The sequence below is a fragment of the Polypterus senegalus genome, chromosome 12 (assembly GCF_016835505.1).
Source record: "Polypterus senegalus isolate Bchr_013 chromosome 12, ASM1683550v1, whole genome shotgun sequence".
Lineage (NCBI taxonomy): Eukaryota > Metazoa > Chordata > Cladistia > Polypteriformes > Polypteridae > Polypterus > Polypterus senegalus.
In genome coordinates, this window is record NC_053165.1 from 165543332 (window position 1) to 165558807 (window position 15476).

General features: G+C 37.2%; 1 protein-coding gene across 1 annotated transcript in view; it reads right to left on the reverse strand.

Annotated features, from left to right (window-relative positions):
* Positions 1 to 15476, reverse strand: part of dyrk1b (dual-specificity tyrosine-(Y)-phosphorylation regulated kinase 1B) — a 98465-nt gene that overhangs the window by 81876 nt on the left and 1113 nt on the right. The window lies entirely within an intron of this gene.

The following is a 15476-nucleotide window of genomic DNA, read 5'->3' on the forward strand; positions in this document are numbered from 1 at the left end:
CTGACTAGTAAACTAAAGGTCTGTCCAAGGACTGAGGTCCTGATTCATCACCAGAGACCACCTATAAAACTACACCCACTACACCAGTGTTTCCCAGCCTCGGTCCTGGGGGCACACTGTGGCTGCAGGTTTTTGTTCCAACCAGCTTCTGTTTTTTTTTATTGGACTCCTGGGTTAATTAAGTGATGTGTTATTTCCCAAGTTCTGTGTTTTGGGAACAATATAGAAATTAGAAAACTAAGTTTGGTAAAAATAAATAAATAAAATATAAATCCATTATTTACTAATTAGAAGGGTCTGATGCTAAAGTAGTTGCAGCCTTTCATGATTCAGTGTTTGCCAGCATGTCTGCTCTGCTCATTTTTAATTGTCATTAATAAGATCCAACAAAGGGGAAAAACTGCACACAGAAAGGGCAAAATATAATGAAATCAACAAAACATAGTTAAGCATTTAAATCTATAGCAAAAACCAAAATATTTCTAAACATCTTATAAATGTAAAAATCATGCTCCTGTGCTTTTCTGAATGAAGAATAAAAGAAAAACAATACTAGCTAATTAAATGAGATCAATGTTATCAGGTGATGTCATTGGTTAGGAATCTGGTTGGAACAAAAACTTGCAGCCACAGTGTGCCCCCAGGACTGAGGTTGGGAAACACTGCACTACACTGATTTGTCATTTAATGTCAAGATCTCCTCTACAATCACTTTTCAGCAGGACGCCAACGTATGTGAACTCCTCCACTTGGTCGCTTGTGTCCCATCTAAATGACAGGACCACAAACTCAGATTCACACTCCGCTGTGAATCAGAGATCACTGTCTGAGGAGTGCACAGATACATTCACCAGGTTGTCAAAATGGATAACCTACAAACCTTTGTTAAGTCTTGACATTCTGTCTATGAAAACCATGATCAGGAGCAGAGGTGAGCCTTGGTGGACTCCAACGTCCACATCAAATGGTGTCAACATAAACCATGTATGTAAACAACTATTTGTTCCACAAATGTGGTGACCATCGTAGTCTTCTCCACTAAATATTAAAGGAGGGCATATCAACTGGACAGAAGGTTTCTTCAAAGTGCTCCTCCCACTTTTTGACAATATTGTCAGTTAAGGCATGGAATGCTGCCAAAGAAGATACAAAAGGTAAAGGAGGCGATTCCATACTGGCCATAGTCCCATTATGGGACATATGGTACCAAAGAGGCAGCATGAGGCTTTGACACTTCTGTATGGCAGTCATAGGAAGGAGTTTCAGCCTTGTGCCCCAAGGACAAATGCAGAACTGACTGTGGGACTCAGCTGGAAGGCTGCTTGATGTTAACAGGATCATTGTTAAGAACCACCTTGGTGTATGCTGGTATATGATGCGGAGTACACGCTAAACACACATTTACAAAGACTATAAGCAATCAATCAATTTCAGAATAGAACTTGATGCAGAATATTTGGTGATGTACCCCATAAGCCTATTTCAAACACAGTAATGGTTTTAATGAGGCTTTTTTCTTTTACTTTTCACTGAATTAATTCCAGTAGTTATCTGATAAATTTTTCCACTGTAACTGAATAGCAGGTAACTTGATTTGCACTGTCAATATCATAAAACAAAGCTTCTCGTGGTAATGGAGAGTGACAACATGTTGCATGTTGATTGAACATACAAATAAGAATTTCACAGTACTCTGAACATGTCTTGACTGCTGCTACTACTACTATCTCCTCAACTTTGTGAATGACAGCTCAAGCGAAATGCCAATTATTCCAACAATCCCCAGTCAATCTTCACAGCAACATCTTCAAGCCATGTGAAAACTCACTTGACTCATCAAATGCCCCCCACATGGGTATTCATTTTAACCACTGCTATAGCTGCTACCGGCACCTCTCAGTTATCTGGAGATCCCAATGCTAACATTACATGGAAGGCCTTCCATAACTGTCAGTATCCACTAGTGGGTCCACATTTCCTCACAGGCTTAATGTCCCCGTCTTCTTCCATGATGCAGTACAAAATGTCCACAAGTGACAGATGTACTCATCCCACACAAAGGTGTCCGGGAGTCTTTACCAGAAAACTCCCTACCTATGTTTTCCATGTCTGTTTTGAGAGGTTTAGCTCAATGTAACTTTGAGTTTAAGACGTTAAGAAGTAAAACTTCAACTGTTATTTGTTTGTAAACACCAGGCAATTTATCTGTGCACTCATCCTGCATACATGCAGTGGATTCACTGTTCGAAATGGCACCATGTACAGAGTATAAAGTCCTATTGGGAGACTTCAGCGCTTAAGTGGAAATGACCGAGATATGTGCATGGTCAGACTGAATTGTTTTGCATAATCTGAACTTGAGTAGTGAAATGGTATTGAATTTCATCACTGGCCATTGACTGTCCAAAATGAACACCATGTTTAAAACACAAGGACACTAATAAGATGATCCTCACCTCATACAATACCTACAACCTTGCATTCCTACTTGTCAGAAGCTTTTAATTTTGAAATCTGTCAATAAATGAATGTCTGTACTGATGGTCATCCATCCATTTTGGATGAAAGAAGACAACCCTTGCTATAAAAAACACAAGAGATGATGCAGTAAAAGAGCTACAAGTCAGTCATTTGCACTGATGAAGTATATTCTGATGTTTGGAGGTCTGACAGAAAGCAAACTAGCAGAATAAACTTCATTCAGCACCAACTACATAATTGAAAATGAAGGAGCCCCCCTCATTTTCTGTGCTAGTTATGTTTCTGGTCACACAGAAGAGATGTGCCAGTTACAGAGTACATAATGGCATAGCTTGGACTTGTGTAACTGCCTCTAAAGTGGTCCTTGCTCCTTTACAACAACTAATGACAATATTGAAGAAATGTGCCTCCAGACTCAGTGGGCAGCACCAATGTGAATAGGAGGTCCTACATAGCGGACAGCCTTAGCCAAGGCAAATTCTCACTTGAAATCATTCACAGAATTGGTACAGGGCAATTATATGCTCCCCAAAGAAAGTAATATTCACTTGCCATTATTGCCACCATTAAAATGAAATCATTTTATTTGAAACTGGTGGAAGACTGAAATTGTTGCCGTTCTCTCTCTTACAGTGCATATCTTCTAAAATATCTCAAAGGTAACACTCAGTACTTTCAGATCAAGATCATCTCTTCCTCTGTAAGACAGTTTGCTTCTCTAAATGGCCAAAATAGCCATTTAAATTCACCAACCAGAAACTCTGAGCAGCCACCGTATCCAATTTCAATACTTAAATCCAAGCAAAAATAGACATCTCCACCCTAAGCCTAAGGGACCAAGATTTCAGACTCGGGCCACTGTTTCCTAGGCATCACAGTCTTGTACAAATGTACTCTATTTCTCTGATTAAAATATATTCTCAGACATCTCATTACAAAAAAAACCCAAAACACACAGTGGCGCTAGTTAGCCATAAACATTTCTCACACCAAAAAACATGACTTCAAGTAAAACACCATGCATGAGCATTCAACCCCGTGACTGAGGTCCGACTGGGAAGACATTAGGACAGTATCGAGAAATGGAAAGTGATTAAAGGAATTTGTGGATCACCACCCAAGTGAAAGGACATTAAACAAATCTGGACAATGGAGCAAGAGGATTCTGCTTCAACCCATCAGACTCCACACTGAAAGTTTGTACTTTGTTGGAAATAGGAATAAGTAAAACTGCCAACAAAATGGAACTTGTAAACCCTGTAAAGAGAAAGCAGATAAAAGGGACAGGAATGTGACACTCATAACATCATCCTTCATGTTAAAGTCAGCAATGTCACCTTTAATAAGCATTTCTGCCTTGCCACTCCTTAATCTGTTCCTGCTGTTGGGCTTCCCTTCTGATGGCGTGGAGGTAGAGCATCCTTTTGAAATACTATGCAGTCTGACATTTTTGGTAATAAGAATTTTCTCTGTCCTTTTCTCAAATTTTTACAACATACATGACTAATGAAATGTTAACATTAACACAGTGAAAGGAGAGTATGTGGCAGTCTGATATCTATGAACACATTTCCTTATTTGTGCAGAATTGGACTTACCAGCCATTTTTTGTGGGGACAACAAAATGTGGACCATGAATCAGAGCATCTGGCTTTGGTCATATGTAACAACGGAAATAATGGATTCCAAAAATGAGCAGAAGTATAAGGACTATCCATGGCGCAAACAATACAACATCTCCAACTACTTGGAAGCACCAGCAAAGGCTTCCAAAAACTCCACAAAAACTTTCCACAGCTCTGAAAGATCAATTTCTCCGGATAACATCCTTCCGAGCAATTTTTGGGCAGTGCCTGCTCTAAGTTAGAGTGTTTTTGACTCAAAATATTTGAAAAAACAGAAAAACTATTAGTGACTTCAAGCAAGAACAACAGAAAGGACTGACACCCAAGGCAGAAATTATTTTCAAACCAAATGCAACTTCAGCTTATTTAAATTTCAGAAAACTTAAGAGGCTGTTTGCCAGCATTGTATCAAAAAGGCAGTTAAATTTGCAAATACACTTACAGGATACAGTTGGTAGGGAAGCAATTTGCAATATTTAAACAAAAATGCACATTGTTCACTTTAAATTAAAAAGAAAATTTATCTAAGGGAAATAAGTCAACCATAGTACCTTAAATCAAAATGAACATAACCAGTTGCTGTTTTTTTTCCTTTTATTGGTGTGTTAAAGGATACCAGTACATCCCTAGTCCAGTTATGATGCTTTTTTTATCAACTGCCAGGATCACATGATGTAATGAAATCCCCATCAGGCAAAACAAGAAAACCCCAATTTAACTCATCCTCCTTAACTGTGGAGATTCAATTCGACCATCCCAAGACAGACTGAGGAATGCTCAGTCATGGCACAAAATCCAGTCTTGTTAAAAAGATGATGCCTTGTGCTTGCAGCATGGCTATCATCTGAACCAATGACTTACACTGCAATCTTTGTGTTTTTCTACACACTTAAATGTGAGTTTATATCTGTGGGACTATGAGCAGACTCGCTCCCTTCTGAGGTACATGACACAAGAAAACAATTAAAATGACATTTCCAAAATCAGTTATTGAATGGATACACATTTACCAAGTCACTGCACTAATGTTAAAGAAGTCATGTAGTACATGTTCAACACTAGTCAGTTCTCATATACCAGGAACTATTCCATGTTATGTAACCATAAGGAAAAAGTCTGGTCTTCTGTTTAACTGCACACCATGTTCTCATACCAGATAAAATTTTCCTTAAATGTAATATTAGAAAGACTCAAGTATGTCATTTTTTTGGACAACTTCTAGTATAAAAATGTACTAGTATAATGGAAATCTAATTATGTTAAGATAAATTCCTCATTTAAAAAATTTATGGAATGTACATTATTTCCACTAAAACAACAATTTACATGGTTCACAGTGAAGATGTATTCACACAACCAAGCTCTGAGCAGCCAGTCAGTAAAGCAGTCGGTCTTTGGATGGTGAAATACAACCAAAGAAGCAACTGCCACAAAGACTGGGAGAACAAGTGGACAGTATGTGGACAGCAGGACTTTAGGGACTATCAAAACTCAATGTTATTTTCGAAGAATTAAGATGACAGGAAAAGCAAGCTTTCTTGGGCTGTATGGCCTGTTCTCGTCTAGATTGTTCTAATGTTCAAAATGTTTTAACAACCAAGACTCCACATTGATAGAACAATACGTGGAGATTTACCAAGAGTTAAAATGCTGTCATGTACCATTTAACACAAAACATTATTATACAGGAGTGGGTATGGGTAACTGAAGAGTCAAAAGTCCATTAGCAAAAAAAAAATGAGTGAGCTTCTGAAAAGTTGTGCGTAAAATAATCTGAACAAAGGAATAGATTCAATGCTATGTGCGCGTGTATCGGAAAACTGAGCAAACACTCTACTTTGGCCATTACACCAGCTGTGGCCTCTGCCATGGCTCTACAGCAATTCCTTCTGTTCTGTAACTTCTGTGTAGATCTAGAAGATTAACTTGGCTGTTAAAACAAAATGCTTACCTTAAACGCTTGAATATACTAAGACTCAGTGGGTAAACTTGCATTGAAAGAAGGGTACCACATTCTTGAATAAACTAAAATAAAATAAAAATAAAATCAGTAAGATGCAGTGAATGCACTTCTTAGACCGTATCTGATAAGCTTGTATCTGTGCAGTATGTGCCGCTGTGCTTGGCTGGCTGTTACACAAATCTACATGCCCCCATGTGGTACTCTTCAAGGTGAGGATGGCAAGCTGACCTGCTAACAGACAATCAGTTCCAAGATCGCCTGGACTGCAAGCTGCAGGTCATATTGTGTGGACTGTGTCTACTTGGTAATAAAGAGATGCATTGCACCCAACATGCTACAGTGAGCGAAAAAATCATTCAACAAGTTAAAACACAAAAGTAACAGTAGGCTGAACACGGCAAACAGTCATTGCTTACACCATAGTGCTCTCAGAACCGTTACACCAAAGACAAGCTCCTCAGACAATACTTGGGCTTATTTCTAACCAATGTGACTTGTTTAAGCATTCTAACCACTTACTGTAGAAGCACATTCTTCACTTCTGCGTAGGGCGAACAAGGTAGGAAACAAAACCCAATTAGAGAAGTGAGCTTCTGCATGTGAGAACGTCCCAGACGCTGGAGGACAAAAGCCTTTCACGTAGTAATATGCTCACAGCTACAGGACACCACAGACCCAAATCCTGTATGCAGATCTAAGGCCATCCAAGACCACTGAGGAGTTTAATATTGCCTTTACACAATTCAAAATCTCAAGTATTTAAATCTAGCCTTCTTCGGACTTGTGCTGTTCACATACATTATTGCCTGTACGTCTTATTTTTATATTGTTACATACTCTGACTTTGCTTGCCATTTTTATGTTTGATAGTGTTATTATAACAACTGTCCACCCCTATTTTAATGCATCTATTTTAATCTTATATACCAAATGTTTTATATATTCAGCCTCTAAAGCACTTTATATGTTCATCTTCATACACATGATTGTACAATTCAGTTTATTTATTTAATTTTGGCTAACCTTCTTATGCCACAAAAGGATACTGCATATAAATAAATACATAGAATATGGTAAAAAGTTACATGTACTATAATTAAATTAAAAAGGGCCCCAATTGCTGTATCTTTTTTGAAGTAAATTTTGCCAGGGTGGACATATTGTGGTCACCTGCATGTATTCTTCAGAAAGAAAAGTACATTTAAAATGAGAAGTTTAACATGCAATTCTTGAGATGGCAGGAGCACATTTCTAATATCTACTTCCTACAGAAAATGTTACCTTGCAACTGGCACTATAAGCGCATCTAAAAAATGAAAAAAGAGAAACTCCATTTACCCAGCTTCTTATTCTCACACTACACTGCACCAACCCTTACATCAAAATGATTATTTCTGCACAGTGCCATTAAGGCAGCTTCTTCCAAAGTTTCTGTGCCTGCTTCCTCAAAGGATTTTTTTTTATCTCTAGTATACTGACATAGCTAAGTGTCTTCATTACTAAGATGGCAAAACAATTTTAGTTTAGCTGTAAAAGTAACCTAACCAGGATACAAGACTCCTGATCAGCATCCTATTAACCTTTAAAGCATAACTACATCGGATGTTGCATATAATAGAAACAAATACTTAAAATGATAGTGTTAATCAAATCATTGGCACTACTCATAGCCTTACTCCTCCATCTTGTATTTTAAGAAAATTCATCTTCCAATGTAACCCACTCTGAGCTCTTGTCAACTACCAAGGACCCATCCATATCATCTGTTCTGGACAAACATATTTCTTTTCTCAAATCCTTGTGACAAAGCTCATTTTACCTGCACTCATTTTGTGATATATGCTAATTATTAAGGTACTGTTATTTGGCAAGTTAGAACTTCTAGCAAAAAAAGCTTGTGATTACAAAATAATCAAAACCAGGTACACCTAAACCCATTACACACCAACAACAAAAAGCATGCAAACATTTGCTTGTTTTCCCCACATGTGAAGGTTCTTTGACAGGACAGTATGCAAGAGAGTTAAGAATGAGCTTTGGAGTAAGGAATACTTTATATTGATTTCACAGAAGGTCACAAAAACAATACAAATTCTCTTGGCTGGTCAAAATTAGACTTCCTTGTGATAAAGACCTTGATCAACTGAACGGTTTCCTCTCATTTCTATCAAACTGTTATCTTCTTATAATGCCATTCACTGGAGTCCTACAATACATTCTATTAATTCCTAACCACTGAACATTTACACAGTGTTCTGCTTTCCTTAAAAAACTCTGCAGCCTCAAACTGAACTCTGACTTGAGTGTCATCTTCTATTTTTTAATTAGTTCCTAGTCTACTTACTACGTAAACTGGGAAAAATTTGTGCACAAAATGTTTGCTGTATGGAAAAATCCTGCAGTTCCACCTTCAAGATTTCTAAACAGATATCACAGACGCCATTACATTTACTAAAAAAGCAAGAAAAAAAAAAAGGCCCAGACAATTAGAAAGAAAACACACAAATCTGGTTAATTGATGCGGTCTCAAAGGAAACTACACTACTTGAATTATTCAGATTCATTACAGACCTGAAAGATGCTTAACTAAATTCTGATTTTATATGAGAAGTTTTACCACTTAAGACGAAAAGTTACATATTTAAATTTGGCCCAAGCATAAACTTAAACTAAATAAACAGTTAAACTCACAAAATGTTTAAAGAGAAAACTGCCTCACGTGTAACAACATATTAGCACAAGTATATGAATATCTAGTATAAAAATATGCAAAAGAAACCCCCTCACACCTCCAATAAAAGGCCTGTAGTAGGAACCAGAACTACAGCCTGCCACCCAAGAACAATGCTCCATTTCTCCGACAATTAATGCGCAAGGTGTTCTGCTGGGAGTATTTATTAAAAAGAATATTCCACTTTTTTAAAAAAAAACAAAAAAAAAAACAGGTTATTTACCCCATGCAGTTTGTAGTAATGGCCAAGGAAAGTTTTGTGGAGCATAGACAAAGTGTCTGATAGAACATGACCCAAAAAGTGACCAAGACCAACACTGGACATCAGCAAGCAGTATTAAATAGGTCCATTTAGAAATGTTACCCTATTTGCTTTGCATAATCCACAGGTCTACAAGTTGCTTAAACATTGCTAAATAAGTAACTCCGGAAAATGAAAGCAGTCTGCAAGCAGGATGCCACTTCATACAGGACTGTGTTTTGCCCAGTGTAGGTTATTATTTGTTCCCTTTCTATTAGAAACTTTATGTCCTATCATGAAGAGTGTAATTTTTTTTCTTGACCATCGCCACGTTACATGAAGTAAAAATATTTTTGGATGGAGTATTATTTGAAATAAGAAAGGACCAAACATGAAATACCTTATGAAACACAGCACCTGTGATTAGTGTACAAACATTTGTAAATCTTGAACAAACTCCTTTTCCCAGTGTAGGACAGACTGGTAGCTTACTTTTTATCAAAGGAGGAAACCCTGGCAATATGAAATGCTAGTCTGGGAGAGGCTATGAAAAGTTAACAATGGTAAAATCAACATCCCAGTAAAATGTCAAAATGTAAATATGTGCTTTATTAGTTTATAATAAAGAATAACCTATCCACTTCCTAACAAGTAGTCACAGGGACATGGGGGTGGAGGTAAATATATATATATATATATATATATATATATATATATATATATATATATATATATATACACACACACATACTGTGTGTGTCACAACAGAATCAAAAAACAAGCATCCAAGAGTCACCAACCTGTGATACGGGCGCCTCACAGGACAACGTATTCAAGCACAGCTTACAAGGGGTCCAGGTAAGCAAGTGTCACTTTCAACTGTGAAGAGACACAGTGAGCTGCAGGCTCCACAAGTTGAATGGCAGTAAGAGAATCATTACTAAAACTGCAAAATGTGAAAGTAAGGCTGGTCTGCAAAAGGTGTTTTACTTTGAGGAGTCAAATATGTTGTTAAACCAAAAATTATGATTTCTTTTTACCTACTTTGTTTTTGTTCAATCCCTTAGTTTCAGAGTAGACTGAAAGATTAAATTGTGTATATTTCAAAAAAAAAAAACAAACTTCAAAGTTTTGACTGGTAATATCTTCACTGCAAGTAGTGACATCCTTTACATATTCAACAAACTCTGTGATGGCCAGTATGGTAACATGGCTTCAAAAGAGGCCCACCAAATCAGCAAGCTGATTAAAAAGGCAGGCTCAGTTATGGGGCACACTGTGGACCCCTGGAGAACGTAGCAAGGAAGGTAATTCAAACAAAACTGAGTGCCCTTATGAACAATGCTGCACATCTCCCCCATGACACACTTAACACCAAGGACTTTCATCCAATGAATCGTTTATAAAAACATGCTGGGAAATGTGCTGGAAGCTCCCTTATACCCACAGCAGTATGCCAGTACAGTGCCTCACTGGGACTGCTTTGGTTTTTCTTTCTTTTTACTCATTCTGGTGTGCGTCCAGACCCATGCGAGTGTGTGTATATATTTATTTAATGAGCTTCTGTAAAATGCCAAATTTCCCCCAGGAACAAATAAAGTTGTATCTACCAATATATCACACATACATTTTATGATATTTATCTACCTCCGAACATATTTACATATTTTTCTTCTTACACAAAGAGGTCAGATTATTTTTCTCACTAACCATGGCACCAGAGAGTGGGGACATGCTGCATTGTTGCATATGCAAATAAGAATTTCACTCAACTCTGTCTTGTGACAATGACAACCTTATAAATCTACATATTTATTTATTAGGCACACATATATATGCAAACACACACACAAAAAGAGTTGTTTTTCAAATACAAGTACAATAACCAATCATCAAGTTAACAAAAAACAAACATCAACAAGAACCATAAATACTGTACATAAAAGAGTGACAAAGCTGATTAAATATCTCTGTCTGGACATAAACATGATGATACCAAACTCAGTATAAGGGCAAACAGGTAATGATAAATCAGCCGAAATCACTGCAGAAGGACTAGCATTCAGGCTTGTGGATGATAGAATTTAATGTTTAACTATTTAAAAAACAAAAAAAAAAACCACGACATGTAGAGCATAGAAATATTAGATTTGAATACACAATAGAAGGTCTTACGAGAACTACTTGGACTCGTCATGTACTCATCACAGCCTACATTAAAACAGTGGACTGGAACAATCAAAGCTAACAGGATGTCAGGCAGGTCAAGTGAGGTTATGCTTCAAGTGAGGCCTCAATATGGATAACTAGGTACAGTAATGGCCCCCATATTACAAAAAAGGACAGAGCAGCAGTAGATAAAGTCCAGAGATGAGCAACTTGGCCAATTCAGGACTGAGAGGTCTAAGCTACAAAGAGAGACAGAAGGAGTTGAATGTTTTCATTTTAAACAAACAGACTAACTATGAGGGGACATGAAGTGTTCAAAATTATAAAAGGAATTGACACAGTGGATCGCAGCTGTTGCATAAAAATAAACTCTGACATGGGGATATATTTGGAAACCTAAGAGCAAATTTCACACAAATGTTAGGAAGTTTTTCTTCACATAGAGCACCAGACACATGGAGTAAGTAACCAAGTCATGTGGTGGAGTACATACATGCAAAACAGACATCCAATACATAGATCTCAATGAAACCAATCATACACCTTAACTGTTAATAAAGACATTTAACCAGGATGGCAAACTTGTGCCACCTAAAAGCAATGAGATCTTGAATCGCTGTGGTGGCTCAGTGATGAAGATGTGCCCTGCCTAACATTTACACACATGAAAGAAATTGGGTTATGGTTATAAGGAAGACAGAAAAAAAAAAATCAGTATTAATATTTAAAAAAAAGGGTAAAGTAGCAGGGGAAAGAAAAGTGGACAGCACACACTTCCTGTGAGACCTGTACACAGTGATTGACAGACTACTGCACATGTAGTATCGTGTCAGATACACAGCTAGAAACAAGCAAGATCTACAATGCCATACAGCAGCTTTCTTCATAAAGGTCAAAATTACAAAATTGAATGCAGTAGAAAAGCAAACCTTGTGCACTAACCTGACTAACATTGTTGTGTCATGCTGAGATACAGAAACATTTAACAAAAAAATGTAGATAACATGACAACAGAACATTAGACTATAACATACTTAATGAGAAAAAGATGTAATAAGAACCTCTGCTCACTGTGACGTTACAGATGGCAGCGTGTAGGAAAGTCCACCAGCATTTAAAGACAAATTCAAAGGACCACGTTACTTAAAAACTACTTCTGATGGGCATCTGACCCCAAGTTCAGCTATGAAAGAGGCGAGACAAAATTAAAAAGAAGTACAGACTGAGCACAAATTGCACAGCACATTCCACTCAACAAGCAACTTAATGTGCTAGTCATTAAACACTGGGGCAATGGACTTCATGACAACTGTAACAGGCTAAATATTATACTAAATTATAATAAAAGGAATCACAAATTGGCCACTGAGGTTAACAGAAAGGAATGAGAAGCAAGTGGATATCTTATTAGACAATTCACGAAGTCTTTTCAATTCCAGTTCACCATATTACGCAAATACTCTCAGGAGAAGTTGGGTAAAAGAACAGAAATGACATTGCCAAGGAAAACTGCGATTTTGAGCAAATGACAAGTTATTGCAACTGCCCTACTGTTAAAGGACTGAATGCAGGTGAAGGTGCATTAAAGTGAACCATGTGGTAAAGTTACTTTAACTTTACACCCTAACTCGAAGTCTGTGTCTTCTGTCAAGCACTTAAAGCAACAGATGTACAATTATACATTTGTGGGTTGAATAAAAAACATTCTTTAAAAAGAATAATCGACTCTCTTGTGGTTTAACGCATGCCTCATTTTATTATGACAGTCTATTCTGCATAGCAAGTATTGAACAAAAAAAAAAAAAAAAGAAAAAAAGTCCCTAAAATGAGCATTCTGCTTAATACTGCTAACATAATTAAGTCTTAGACTGATGTTAAGATAGGAGCTTGATGAGGATAGAAAAGGTTTTTGGCTACACCCATAGTTACACATAAAAACAGCACCAAGGATAGCTGCCTCAGGCATTAAGGCCTGAAGTTAAACTTGTAAGTACCTAAACACAGTTATATAAAAAAAAAAACAAGCCATTTGCTTTTTCTTTTCAATCCAATACCAATTTTAAGTTTATGTAAAGGAGCTTTCACAAACCATCCAGACTAAGACAAAATTGAAGCTAATAACTGACAAATACAAAGCAAGTACAGAAAGGTATCCTGAATCAAATATGTCCAATTAGACAATTTGCTTTATTCCCTTAAAGCTGGTCTTTGGGCAGCTGTGCTACTAGTTTAGGAGATTCATTTTACCTATAAAAGGCTGGTCATGACAGCACACCATCAACAGGACAAACAAGTAACAAAGACCAATACACCCCGAAGTGATAAAAATACCAAGAAAGGCGGTGAAAGGTCCTTTAAACATTTCAGTGATACTGCACTTCACGTATATAGACATCACTCCCAATACCATAAGCAGCAATGCAGATATGTTTAAGAAAAGCCTGCTTTTAAATTCTGAAGCCGTCGCACATTCTCAGCCACAAGGCAACCTACTAAAACTGTGCTCATTCTCAATAATACTTGGCCACAAGAATACAAAGATACAAAGTTTCTTTTTTTTCTCTCTCTTTCTTTAAGAAACACTTTTGTAACTGCAGTAAGAACATCCCGGAATATTAAGTTCAAACACTGCAGTAAGACACTGAATTAAATCTGACAAAGGCAGTATTGGTAGAGTATCAGATGCACTTAGATATTAGAAGTAGCTTTACGGGAATCTTACTTTATGTTTGACATTTTTCTCTATCAAACCATGTAATATTAGAGTGGACAACAGGTTGGGGGGGGGCTAACTTAAATTTTTCATTAAAAAAGAAACTTGGTTTGCTATACATAAACCCTTTAAGATATAAAATGTTAGAATTGTATGGTCTTTATCCACAATAGTGAGCATTCATTTGTGAGTGTATCTGAGAGTATGCCTGAAACTCACCAATATCCCAAAATCATCAAATCACCACAGGGTTGACTGTCAGCATTTATGACAGAGTTGTACAAGCCAATAATCCACAAATATACTGTTACAGCAGAAACTAAAAGAAAAACCTAAAATGATATTTAAATGTCACACATTCCATACCAATTATTAAATAAGAAAATGAAATAAATAAATCAAACATGGTCTTAACTGTATCAAATCACAGCCAACGTGTCAATGCAAGTTCTTTGGCATCTAAATTAAGCAAGTCTTACTCTTGACTGCTTGGAATTCTCCATTTTAATAGGAGATAAGAAGTCAAGCAAAATGTAATCATTTTAGTTATCCAATAAAATACATTTTGCTTGACTTCTCATTGCATAATGGCCAAGACGGTATAACACCCTAGTACCATTTTTATATAGGCATTTCAGTAGGACTGATAAGAAAAATCACTTTGGCTCCAGCGGCAACTTCAAATGACTAAGCTCCTAAATAACAGCAATGTTGGGTCTACCAGCTACAGCACAGATGTTACACCGCATGGAAAACGACGAACACTCCCAGTCATACAGATTTCATATGCCTTCTTCTTGATAAGGTGGATTGGAAACAAAGATGATCAGAACATGTTTGGCATTGGATGTACAAAGAGACAGGGAACATTCCACGATGAATAAGCTGCTGCAGAACTGCACTTGCGCTACCTTTCAAACTGATGATCCCAAACTCATTTCAAACAGTGACACTCTTTACACACATATTCCAGTCAGACTCAAAATGTTCAAACTGCTCATGGGAAATTTCTTAAAATTGCCCCGTGGCTTGCAAGTGACAAACTCAAAAATATAAACAAACTGATGAAAATTCAACTTTTTCCTGACTACATAGACATGAATGCATCCACACATGCATTATGAGACTGTGATGGTTACTGGTTAGCTACACTCGTGCTTTACTCACTGAAATCACAAACCCACACTTTCACCAGTCACTGAGTGAGATGCTAAAGTGACTGCTAGGGTTACTGGAGTCCAAAGAGGTTCAATCTATCCACCCAATGCATTTACTTAATCTGCAAAATACAACTGAACTCTAGTAGTGCTTACAGGTGTCCACAGTGACAGCTTGCAACTACTGCAATTCAAAACTAATTCGGTGCCAATAATTCGAGATGTTTCAAACTATTTCTATGCTTACCCGCAAGATGCCATCCACATTTAAAGTTTCCTAAAGCAACAAACTTTTCTTTAGCCGTGGGGTACCGTTACGACATAAAATAACTTTCGAAAGGAAGCAAAGGGGCAAAAGCAACAGACAGGAAACGAGGAGGGACTGTACAAACACCG